Genomic DNA, 12,136 nt, shown 5'->3' with positions numbered 1-12,136 from the left:
AACTGATGGGAAAATGGCTTTTCACTTCTCCAAGTGCTAATTTTGCTACCGGGAACAAGCACTGGAGTTAGCAACAGCTAGGAACAGGCAACTGGTTACTTAATATCTAAGAAGTGGCCGAAAAAAATGGCTTTTCATTCCTTTGTGTGCCCTTAATCCAAACGCTATTTTCTCCCTAAACTAAGGCTACGGGGTTCATACTGCCCTGTTGGATCACTAATGCAACAGGAAACCCCAGGATAGACACAGACTAATTAACAGTTTTCCATAGCTGAAGCGGTTTTTAAGAATCCCAGTGGATTAGACCAATATGTTCAGGTGTGAGGCCAGCAGGGCCTATAACGCCTCCCACTATAATCTTATAACCTCTTTACCTAATTCCTTAGATTGCAGATAGGAAGAGTCTGACCCTCGAGGTCGTAAAGAGCTTGGTTTCATTAACCCTTCCCGCTCCAGCACAGAACCAAGGTTAACTACGCTAATCTAAAGGGTGTGTGTGTGTGTGTGTGTGTGAGAGAGAGAGAGATGCTAGGGAAGAAAGGAGATTGCAGTAGTGTGAGGTTCAGTGTGGCTGCAAGGTTTAAGAACTCTGATCCTTCTTATTCCTTTTTTCTCTAGTACGAAGGAAAATGGAAATGGAAAGAAAACTGTTTTGCCTGCCTGCGTATACATATATAACATCCATGCATAAACCTTATAAATATATGCACACTTCGGTAAAACAATATTTTTGATTTACTTCATTGCAAATTTTCTTTTTCCCTACTTTTAAAACGTGGAGTAAATGAAGTATTCTAAAAATGTCAGATATTGCAAAAAGAAAAGTATATTTACCAGCTCCAAAACAATCGCTTTAGATTGCTCTCCATAGTCAAATTATAACTTTTAAAGAAGAAATCTAGAAATAATTCTCAAAGTATATTTGCCTGCTAGCACACCTGGCTGATATATTAATAGGTAGTTGCAGTGTATTGATTCAAGATTAATCATTGATGTTGAAAGTTAATAACTCTCAGATTGTATCTACATGCCGATATACGTATTTACACACACAGAATAACACTGTAGAAATTTGCATTTTTGCTTCATATTCTCTGTTCTTAAATCTTTTAACATGATATTGAATTGTATCTTTGAATGCTATCAAACTACTTTTTAAGCAAATAAATTGTTTGCAGGTTTCTATGTATTTCACACAATATTTGTCATATACAAATCTTAACCTATACATTTGAATTGGGTTTTTTTTATTTGCTTGTTTGCTTTTTCCCAGTATGAAGATAGAAATCTTTTAACTGCTGAGGCAGGTGGGTACATTTTTGGTGAGTATGTTTAAATATGATCTCTGCGTACTTTTATGTTATTTTCAAATTAACAATATAACTGGAATAGCAAAGAATATGAATGATAACTGTAATATGTTCCTGTCTATTTAACACACTCTGATTTTAGAATATAACTAGATTTTAATCCATCACTCTGCTAAACAAAAATTTAAAAAAAAATGTAAACCGCCCCAATAATAGTAATCATTACCTTCTATTTTTACTTGTCTTCCTTTCAACTGACCTAATAATGAAGTCTTTCTTGTGGCTTGTGATTTTTAAGAGACAAGTCCAAAATAATTAGCAGAATCTTAGGCAGTATAGAATCATATACTTATTAAATATTCAGCTTTAAAATAACATTATCAAATATAAAAAAGGAAAGCTTTAGTTTTATTTATAAACATTCTGAGGTTCTTTTAGTTTTTTTTTTTTTTTTTTTTTTTAAACAGAAACAGATTATTTAGGGAAGCAGTTACTACATTTTAGGGTCTGCATTAGGCATTACATAAATAGAAATACAGCTATCAGAAATATCCAATAAGCCTAGACAGGGACAGACAGATGTACACACATAACCACAGCTGAACCACATGACATGAATTTAGGAAATTTTTTTTATCAATTACCTATTTATAGCCTCTTAATTAAAACTTCCCCTCCTCTTAAAGGCTGAAGCTTTCTTGGAAATATTTTAAATGCATATTTTAGACTCTGTGTTCTGAACTGAATTAAGATGAGCTATTTTACTCAATAGTGAAATCCTTCTCTGTACTGCCTATCAATCTAGTTATACATTTCTTCACATTTCCTCCCTTATTTTTGCAGACACCATTTTTTAAATGGTGCTAGTTTTGTATGAAAGTCTAATTTCTATTTATAAGGAATTAATCAGTCTTATAAAAAAATCCTTTGTGTTTGAGATAAATTGAATGAGATTTTATCATGTTAAAGAATTAAACTAAACTGAAAACATTAAAGCAAGGGGATACCAGAAAACAGTGAAAAATGGCAGGTGTGGCCTTTCGTGAAAAGCTTGCCTTATATCAAGAGCCAGGAAGAACAAATTTTAAAAACTAGGACCAGTTTTAGGTTTTAATAGCAAACAATTACATACAACTTTATTTCCAGCTACAGTATTTAATTTGATCTAAGTATTATCTGATAATGAAATAACCCTATTTTGGATTTTAAATATATTAGTGCTTATAAAAATTTTATGGTTTTAATCATATCCTAATCTTAGGTATACTTAAGTATTCAGCCTCCTTCAGACACAGACCAGGTAGCTGAAGTCAGTGGAGTCATTTCAGTCCCTATATTTACCCCTTTATATTATAGTATATTTTGTTACTAAATCTAAGAAGTCTTGCTACAAGAGGGAAAATAAATTCATAAATCGAGTGAGATCATTTTCGACACTAGCAATTTAGTGTTATGCAGAATACAGTTATTTACTTCAGCCATTCTTTACACTTATATTCAGCAAACATCTCTGACAGTGACTTGCAAATGTCATTTTGGCACTTTTAAACCTTGCACAGTTCTTCACCTAAAAATGAATCCTTTTGACCGACACTGAGCAGTTAACCTGCCCAATGTGTTTCAGATCCAGTTGCAGTGCTTCATAGGGAGATGAAATTGTCATCCAAATAGTAGAACCTGAGAACTGGGTTGCTTTAGAATGGGAGGGGATCCCTAAAAAAAACCAAAACAAAACCCAAAAAACCCACCCGCAATAGTACAGCATGTCATACACCAATAAAACAGATTTGATAACATTGCTCATGGGCTTCTCTACCACATAAAGTTTTCTTAATAATAAACAAGAAACTTTATCCCAGCTAAATTAAAATAGGGCAGATGTTGGGTATGGGTCAGATTATCCAGCCTTTCACCTCTTTGCCTTTGGCACAAAGGTGCCTGACTTTTTCTTCATACTATGTCAGTTTCTAACTCTAAGGTATTATTCCTTCCCGAGCTTTCTACTTTTATTTTATGTTATTTTACTGTCTAAAATCCAAAGTATTAATTCAATAACAAACATTCTACTCTTTGGATTGCTAGACCCAGTTAGTGAGGAGAAGCTTTGGATAAAAGTTACGGATCTGTTAGCTTAAAAGAAAAGTAGGAGCAGTAGAAGCTGTTCTTAGATAGCTCAGTTCTGGCTGAGTGGTAGATAACTTTATATGATGATGGTAGCGGCTTCAGTACAACTGGCTTCCAAGGCCTGAGACCTTTAAATTGTTCCCTTGCAGCATGTGTTCTAAATGTTAAAAATGCAAAAGGTCCCATCACTAGAGGTATTTAAAACTAGATTAGACAAAGCCCAAGGAAATATAGTTTAGTGGACAATCCTGTACAGACAGGGGTGGGGACTAGATTATCAAACAAGCCTTTTCCATCAACTGTTTACAGATCAAGACTATTAAATTTTGATGCCAGTACAATGTTATGAAGAAAAAGCACAGTTTTGTCCATTTGGAATAACTAAATTTAAGCTGATATAAGGCACAAATGGAGAGAATTGCCAAAGTTGATGTTTGGTATAGTTTTGCATGGTAGAGTTGATAAAGGCTGGACACTATATGAAAAACACTCCCTGCTTTGCAGCTGATGATGACTTGACACTCAGCTTAGTAAACAACTGTTGAAGGTTAATCAGGATTCTTTTCTGAACTGGATATTTAGAAGGAGGAAAAGTGAAAGCTGTTTCTTTCCCCCAGCCCCCCCTTCTCTTTTCCAAGGCATTGCTAACTTTTATGATTTTTTTTCCTCCTCTTTTACTATCTGTCTTTGTGCCTCAGGGCCAGTGAAAGAACACTGCAGATTCTAGATTGCTTTCAGAGTTTGCCTTTGCTGATGATGGATTACCATGTCAATTTAAACGGCATAGGATTAATTTGTTTCAATGATTTCTCTTTAGGCTGAATGCCAGCCTTTTTTCTATCTCTCCCCTTGCTCTTCAGAATGATAATAATAATAAAACCTTTAAAACAAAACAAAACAAAAAACCCTATCCATATCCCACTTTAAGAGACAATAATAGAAATAGACAAGTTAGGTGTAATGTTGCAACAGAGTTATAGGTTTGAGTGTTTTTATCTCATTCTAAAAGGCTGAAGCATACAGTCAGTCACATTAAAATGAAATTGGATCCAACGTTTATTCAATAAATACTTGTCTTGTAGGTAATCCAGAGCAGAGTGCTTTTGACACATAAGGACTTAATTTGTCTTGGATAACAAGTTATTAATATGGCACATTTAAACTTGCCACCTACAATAAGGTCATTTAGATCTATAACATGACTCACAGGATGGTTTTAGAGAACTTCATAGAAGCAAGAAACAACGTCTGAGACTCTGTCCTAGTTCTAGAATGCTGCTACATATTTATGCATTTTACTCATTGTTTGGATCCGTTAAGGAGAAAGTTCACGACAAGATTTTTGTGGGAAATGAAGCAGCTACTCAGAGATCAAAATTAGGAAAACATCTCTAGCTTTTCTTTTAAAACATAACTGAAATGTCCATGTGGAGTAAGTGACTCGGTTTTTTGAAATAAATAATCTTTAAAGTTATGCTGTCTCTGCTAACAAAGTCATTGCAGGTTTGAAAGTGAAGCTAACAACGTTCATTTCTGGGGTGAAATTCACATACATTTTACATATACTTTGTCCATGTGGTTTGCAAATTACTTTTCTTTCAGTAACAAGCAAGGAAGAGTGAGCATAATCCACCCATAAATGTTACTGCTCTAATTTGACTGCGCAATGTTTGTTCATGCATTAGCTGCACATGTAAAGAGAGGTGTGTTATATGGTGGTGATCTATACATAGCTGAGCACACATGGATGCTTTTGGGATTGTATTGGACTTCAAAACCAAAGTGGTGTGCAATGAACTGTTTAAAAAATTGGTAACCTGGAAAAAGAATAAACTCAATTTCAGTCCTTCCTCTATCCAGGCCTAATAATGCCTGTAAGAGTTGCATTATGACAGATATAGTTTGCCTTGTGGGCATGCTATACAGAAGACACTTTTGCAGCCAGTATCTCTAGTTCCACAGTAACTGTGAACTGTATTATGCTGTTTTAAAAGTTAAAGGTTTTGGCTGCTCTCAACATAGTATATTTTGTTTCTATAAGAAATAAAATCTCCATATGAGCTCTTTCTGGGAAAAAGGATATTACACATAAGTTGAAAAATTCAGGCAAGAAAGGCTAATTGAATGAAAAGAGAGAATTAGGTTAAAAAATAGAGTGCAATCTAGTATCACATTTTTACTAGCGTAACCTGAAATGAAGGTGTCTCAAAGTCCCTAGTGATGCCAGAGCGTTTAGATGTTGGGCACAGATGGAGACACCTATTGAAATGTGTCTGAAGAAGATTAATAGGACTTGTCAGTGTTGGGAAAGCACTGCTTTGCTGTAAATTTCTACTAGCACAAGATGAATTACCGATGAATGCTCAGTTATCAACCCCATCACTATCATTCGACACTAAATCAAATTGAGCCGTTATCTACAATCAGAAAATTTCTTTTAAAAATAGGCATACACCTTTAGGCTGGAACTCTTGAATAAAAGCACCCCAGAAGACAATACTTTCTGTGTTTTGTGTGTCTCTTCACTAAAGGATATATTTTAAAGTTCTCACACAAAAGGCTTCTTTTCAATAATGAACTCCAAATGCAGTGTACAATTGGGCTTGTCAAATAACAGAAGAAGTTAGTCATAAAATATCAGCTTCATCATATAATATCTTTACTAAAAGCCTGATCCAAAATCTACTAAAGTTAATGGGAGTCTTTCTATTAAGTTCAGCAGGCTTTGGATCAGGTCCTATATCTCTGACACAAGGATTTTTGCCCCCCCTGGTGATAATGCATAGGTTCCCCTACTTTGGAAGACCATGTATCCTAACCACATTTTAATGCCGAATATTGGTCAAGACTCATGATATAATAAATAAATAATAATAAATAATAATTATAATTAATAAGATAAGTAATGATCATAAATAACATATTTAGGAAATGGCAGCTTAATACAATGAAATGTGTGTTGACTGACTGAAAAGCATGTTGAGCAAGAATTTTTGCTTCCATCCTTTACTGAAGACTTGAATAACTATAATGAAAATTTACCAGCAAAGGGACCAAATCTACTAGATCTTCCTTTACCATCTTGATTATTATAATTAAACAATATATTTTTCATTCAGTTCTGAGAAATTTCTTCTCTTTACCCAGGGATAGTAATAATTTTGCCCAGCTGATTTATTCTTACATGTTTCTAAAAAGTCAGCTCCCTCTGGCACCTTTTCATTATTATTATAGCTAAGAAGAGTCACTTATGTTTAGGGAGGAATGCCAAGGAATTTTCCCTCATCTGATCTATGTTCCCAAGCAAGGGCATAATTCCCATTATGCAGAATCAGGACCTAGCTATGCAAATTTTAATAATCATTCAATAACTTCTCAGCCAAGGAATATATCCATCTTTACCCTGCCACCTTATCTTACCTGTAGTTTACATCACCTTTTACTAAACATATTACATGCTGTTTACCATGGGCTGCAGCTGGAAAGCCTTTGTGTTTCCCACCCCAGAGCCCCTCATTGACCACCTACAAAATTAATTGGATAAGTAGTAATAGTGGTTTACTTGTTTATGTTCAAATTCTGATTTTCATGAACTTAAGGCCAGATCCACAATTGGTGTAAATTGGTGACTTTTAATGGAGTTAGTAGCTGATTTACAGCATCTGTTTCTTCTAATTAAACCCTTTAAAAACCATTCCCTGAAATTAGTTGTAGGGGAAGATCCTTTAAATATGTTGGTATTATGTAGAGTATCATTGCAATCTTTAACTTTTCAGCAGGAAACATGCAAAGAGAATATTAATAAAGTTCAGTGCAGTGAGAAGCTAGCTAGAGTGCAGCATTGGAGAATTATGAACTACTGAACATAATCCATACACTCCATTTGGTTACTATAATACTCCAATCTGTATTTATTACCAACCCACTCTGATGCTTATACAACTAAATTTGCTAGATTTATACACTCTAATGGTTCCACAATGGGAAAAACCTGTGTTCTTTATCTCTCCTTTCCTGTCCCAAATAACCCCTTCCATATACACTCTAGGCTTTTCTAGACCTTGTCTGGGTTTAATCACAGGCTGCGGGACAAAATGTGCATTATTAAGAAATATAAATATTTTCAGAAGCAATCAAAGGGTTGAAAGATTGATTCGGCATGTAGATTGGATTTAATTCGAAGCAGCTTTGTTCTAATGAGGACTACTGGGATACAAAGACAGCAGCCGGTTATGGCCACCAGTTGGGAACTTTGATTCATTACAATAACCTGTCAAGAATTTCAGCTAATCGCTAGGTACTAAGAAACACAGTGCTGGGGTAGCTGGAGGTCTATTGTTTTCAACCTCTCCCTCCAGAGAACAGATTTACATTTCATATTATCTGTTTTACAGCAATGACAATTATGTCTAATTTCTTGCTGCATATGGGGCCAAATCCTGCAGTCTCTTACTCAGGCAAAACTTCTGTTGATTTCAGTCTGAGTTTTGCCTAAGTATGGAAAGACTTGGCCATGGATGAGACCTGAGTCAGTCATAAATCAGCATAACTACATTGAATTAAATGGATCTGCACCAATTTAGACGGCCTGAGGATCGGGCCTGGTTAGTTTAACAGTGACTTTCATAGCAACCTTTTGGGCCAAATTCTGCTACCCTTACTGATGTAAGCAAATGGGACTATTCAAGAAGGAAGGTACTACTCAATGTGAGTAAGAGTGGAGAGATCTTGCTCTTTGTTGGCCTGGAGGCTTGTGTATTTTTATTATTGTCCCAACAGAAATTAAATGCCATGCCTATAGAACAGGGGCAACATAGAAAACCCAGTAAAAATTGATAAGAACCATCATTAACAAATTTATTGCTTTCCCTTTAGACTGTAAAATATATTAGGAAAACTCCTTTGGTGCACAGGGGTAATATGTCACAGGTACTATTAACTTGGGGAATGCAGGACTCCGACAGCTTTACTAAATGTAATGCATACAGTTAGAATCACAATACATACAGGATCAAACACTGACTAGTTCTTCCCCCCACCATCACTTTGTCCATGCAGGCTGAGAAACCCTGATTTCTCTGAACTGTTTCACCCATCCACAGCTGGAATTCCAAAGTGAAATGAAAATGGCTTTAAAATCAACACTACATGGGAGCCTGAGAGAACAAGTTTTCCTTTGTTGTAGGGTATAGTATTATTTGCTGTAGGTTTTTGATATACATTCTAAATTAGGCCTGCAAAGGCATGCTTCATCTTTAATTCATCACTCTCAGCTGAAAGAGATTAGCAATGTCTAGCACGCACCCTTCGCATGGTGCTGACCTCATCAAGTATGGCCTGAAATTAATTAGCCTCATTCATTCCAAATGGAAAAGGATAATGGAACTGCATTTTAGAGATGACCATCACAAATTGTTTGCAGCATATTTAAAAGCCCCCTCTCTTTTAAAACTATGTAGATTAAAATTCTTTCCAGCACTTGCAAATCAGAGTTATCAAGGGACCAGGAGCAGAAACGGCTCAGTCTTATTTGTGGAACTGGAAGTCACATGGTGAGTGTGTGCATGTGGTGTGGCTGTAAAATAAAGAAGTTTGTCATTGGCAGAACATCTGGAATTAAGTTGATATTTCCAGGTGCTCTGGCATAGCTGGGCATCAAGCACATGATGTTTAAACATTCTTTCGCTGGATCATTTAAATCAATATGAAATCAGTGTTCCTTTGTCATTCATACATGCAAAGTGCTAACACAAATTCCAGGTTGGCTTTAGAATCCTACATCATTCATTATCTAATTAGAAATCAGAGCAGACCTGAAACAGCATTCCTTTGAAGCATCCTGGGCCGCAGCTTGGGATACTTTTATTGTGTGACCCACATCATGTTGCATCCTCCAAAAGTCTATGGGCTAGATTTTAATGGTAGTTAGGTACCTAAAGATGGAGATAGGCACCCAAGTGTTTTTGAAAACCCTACTAGGTGTTTACCCTCATATTTAGGTGCCTAAATACCTTTAAACATCTGGCCCTGTGTCCCTTTCCAGACACTCCACTAGCATTTTAAACTATTTCTGCTGATTCTGTTTAATCACTGAAACATACCATTTGCCCTCTAAGGGTAGTTCCCACACCACCAATGGGGGATGAATCAAGACAGGCCAAGGTTCTGAATATTAAATTTGCTCTCTTACCTAGCCAAATATTCATTAGGAGACTCAGGGCTCCGAGACTGATTGTGTAAAATGGTTTTTTAAGGGTAAGAGCTCGGTGCCCATGATTTTAATCAGGCCTGGTCTAAACTTTATATTTCCTGCCCCTCACAGTAGCAGTAAGGGAAGAATAAATCCCTAAATGCAGAACTGGAACTAGCTAAATACTGATCTGATACAACAGGGTGAACTATAAGTCCATTAATTTCAGTATTCTGGCTCCAGCAAGTGTCCTGTGCCCGATACACCAGAGGAAGAATATATTCATAATGCACATGGCCAGTGCTGAACATGGGGGAAAAACACTTTGTGACATCCGCTATGACCACCTAATGCCCCAAAACAAGAGATTTAATTACTGATCCTTTAGCACATATAATACAAATATTTGTCCTGCTAATGTTCCCACTGAAGTTCTAGTGACTTCAAGATCAGACCCATTATTGTTGGTCATAAATGAACTTGTATATTGGCTAACTGTACCCAGAATGAAACCACTCAGCTCCTTAAGCTTCCAAGTTAAGGTTAGCCCAGTAAAATAAAAATAGATGTCAGAAACAGAAGAAGAAGAAATCAGTCCGTAGGTATAAAGCTAGGGGAAGCACAGGCTAGATTAAATTGTTATGTTAGCCTGTCTAGTGATTTAGTGATTTTTTTTTTTTGTAGTTTTTATCTCAGCTCAGAACTGTTTCCTCCTAAATTAAACAAAATGTTGACGACATGAGAAGTGAACTGACCCAAAGGTGCACCAATCTGGTTCCCCAGTCGTCTCATCCCTAATCCACCGACTGCAATAACCTATCATTTTGGAATATTAAATGTTCCTCATATCTTTCATCTTTCCAAAGTTCATGTCACATCCTCTGAGCTGGACACTTGGGGCACTCAAATGAAGTCCCAGAGGCTGGACAGATTTGATGATGAATTTTAGCAGACAGAATCCCTGCCCACTGCAGGTACCTTCTCTCTCGCTGTCCCCTCTCCCAGCTCTCCAGGGACCAAAAAGAAAATGGTGGTTTTTTTAGTTTTTATCATTTGCAGACATTTCATTGGCATCCAGTTATGTGATGTGGCCCTTGGGGGACAAGAGATCCAATTTAAAAATGATCTGGATACGTGCTTTTAGGAATAAGTACGTTTCCAAATAAACCAAGCTTTTTAATCTAGCCTTTACTACATTAGTACTGCAAATTAATATACGCTACACTCAGAGATTCAGATGTTTGATTTGTCATAATTAAATATTGTTTTATTTCTTGCATAACAGGTAAACAAAAAGGCCTACTTGCAACCCTACTAGTTTTTGAATCCAATCATTCAAGATACAAGTTAGCCAGTGATTTTAAAAAACTAAGTCATGATGCTTATTACTATGGATGGCCCATTTTATCTCTGGTGTAATGCCACAGACGACTATGGAAGTGCACTAGAGATAAATTTCACTTGTTCTTTTTAATATAGACATCTTGTAATAATCAGATCACTTTTAAGTAATACAATTGGATTACACAGCTGGATTCAAAAAAACAGTTTTGCGTGTACACAGATCATTTGATTCACAAATACAGGAAAACTCAACAACTGTTTTACAGTGGATATCACACTAGACTACAATTTAGAATCGTGAGAAAGGAAGGAATCTCCCCCTTCTTCCCCACACACATATTCTGCAGTTAGGCAGAATGTAATTACCAACACTGGAATTTGGCCACAACACTATGAGTACACCAAGAAAATTTTTGCCCATTGAAGCAACAGTTTACTCACTTTCAATAACGGCATTCATGAGGCATTGCAACAGATGGCTTACATCAGTGGGTAACCTTATGTACTCCTGCTGGCTGCCCTATTTGAGGCACAATGTTGTGAGTTCAAGATGGAGGATCATCCTTAACTCTGAATGCTCTTTTGTGGGTTTAAGTCAGATCTTTAGCCTAGGCAAGGATTTTTGTTGTCATTCTTTTTGAGGGTAGGGGAAAATTTTGTTAATGCATACGGATAGAAAAAAAATGTTTATACTGTATCAGGATCAAAGAGTTATTTGTACTCTTGCTGCAAGTCCCTGAAGCAAAGCTTATGGGGGACTTTTTAAAGGCCCAAAGAGCAGTTAGTCATCCAAATCCCAATGAAAGTTGGTGAGAGTTTGGAGCCTAATGACCATGAGTGTGGAAATATCCCTTTATGGTGATGTAGTGCTAAGTCGGGCCTTTTTGGGCTTTGACTCATGGCCTGTATGTACTTGGCACTAGAATCACTGACATGCTGTGGGTTCTCCTTCATCACTTGTGGCATTACTGAGCCACTCATATCTAGCAAGCATGCACACTGACACAGAAAATATGTTGATTAAGAGTGTGAAGCAGTCCTTTACCACACTTAATTTTCTTTTCTTTTCTTCTTTTCTTTTCTTAATAACACCAACTATTACTCCTTGGGAGTAATTACCAACATTTCTATCAGTGACAGTCCTAGAAGACCACAGCCAGTACTTGCT

Source organism: Eretmochelys imbricata, chromosome 10 (assembly GCF_965152235.1).
Source record: "Eretmochelys imbricata isolate rEreImb1 chromosome 10, rEreImb1.hap1, whole genome shotgun sequence".
Classification (NCBI taxonomy): domain Eukaryota; kingdom Metazoa; phylum Chordata; order Testudines; family Cheloniidae; genus Eretmochelys; species Eretmochelys imbricata.
The sequence above is the reverse complement of the archived record's forward strand: the minus strand, read 5'-3'. Positions refer to the sequence as shown.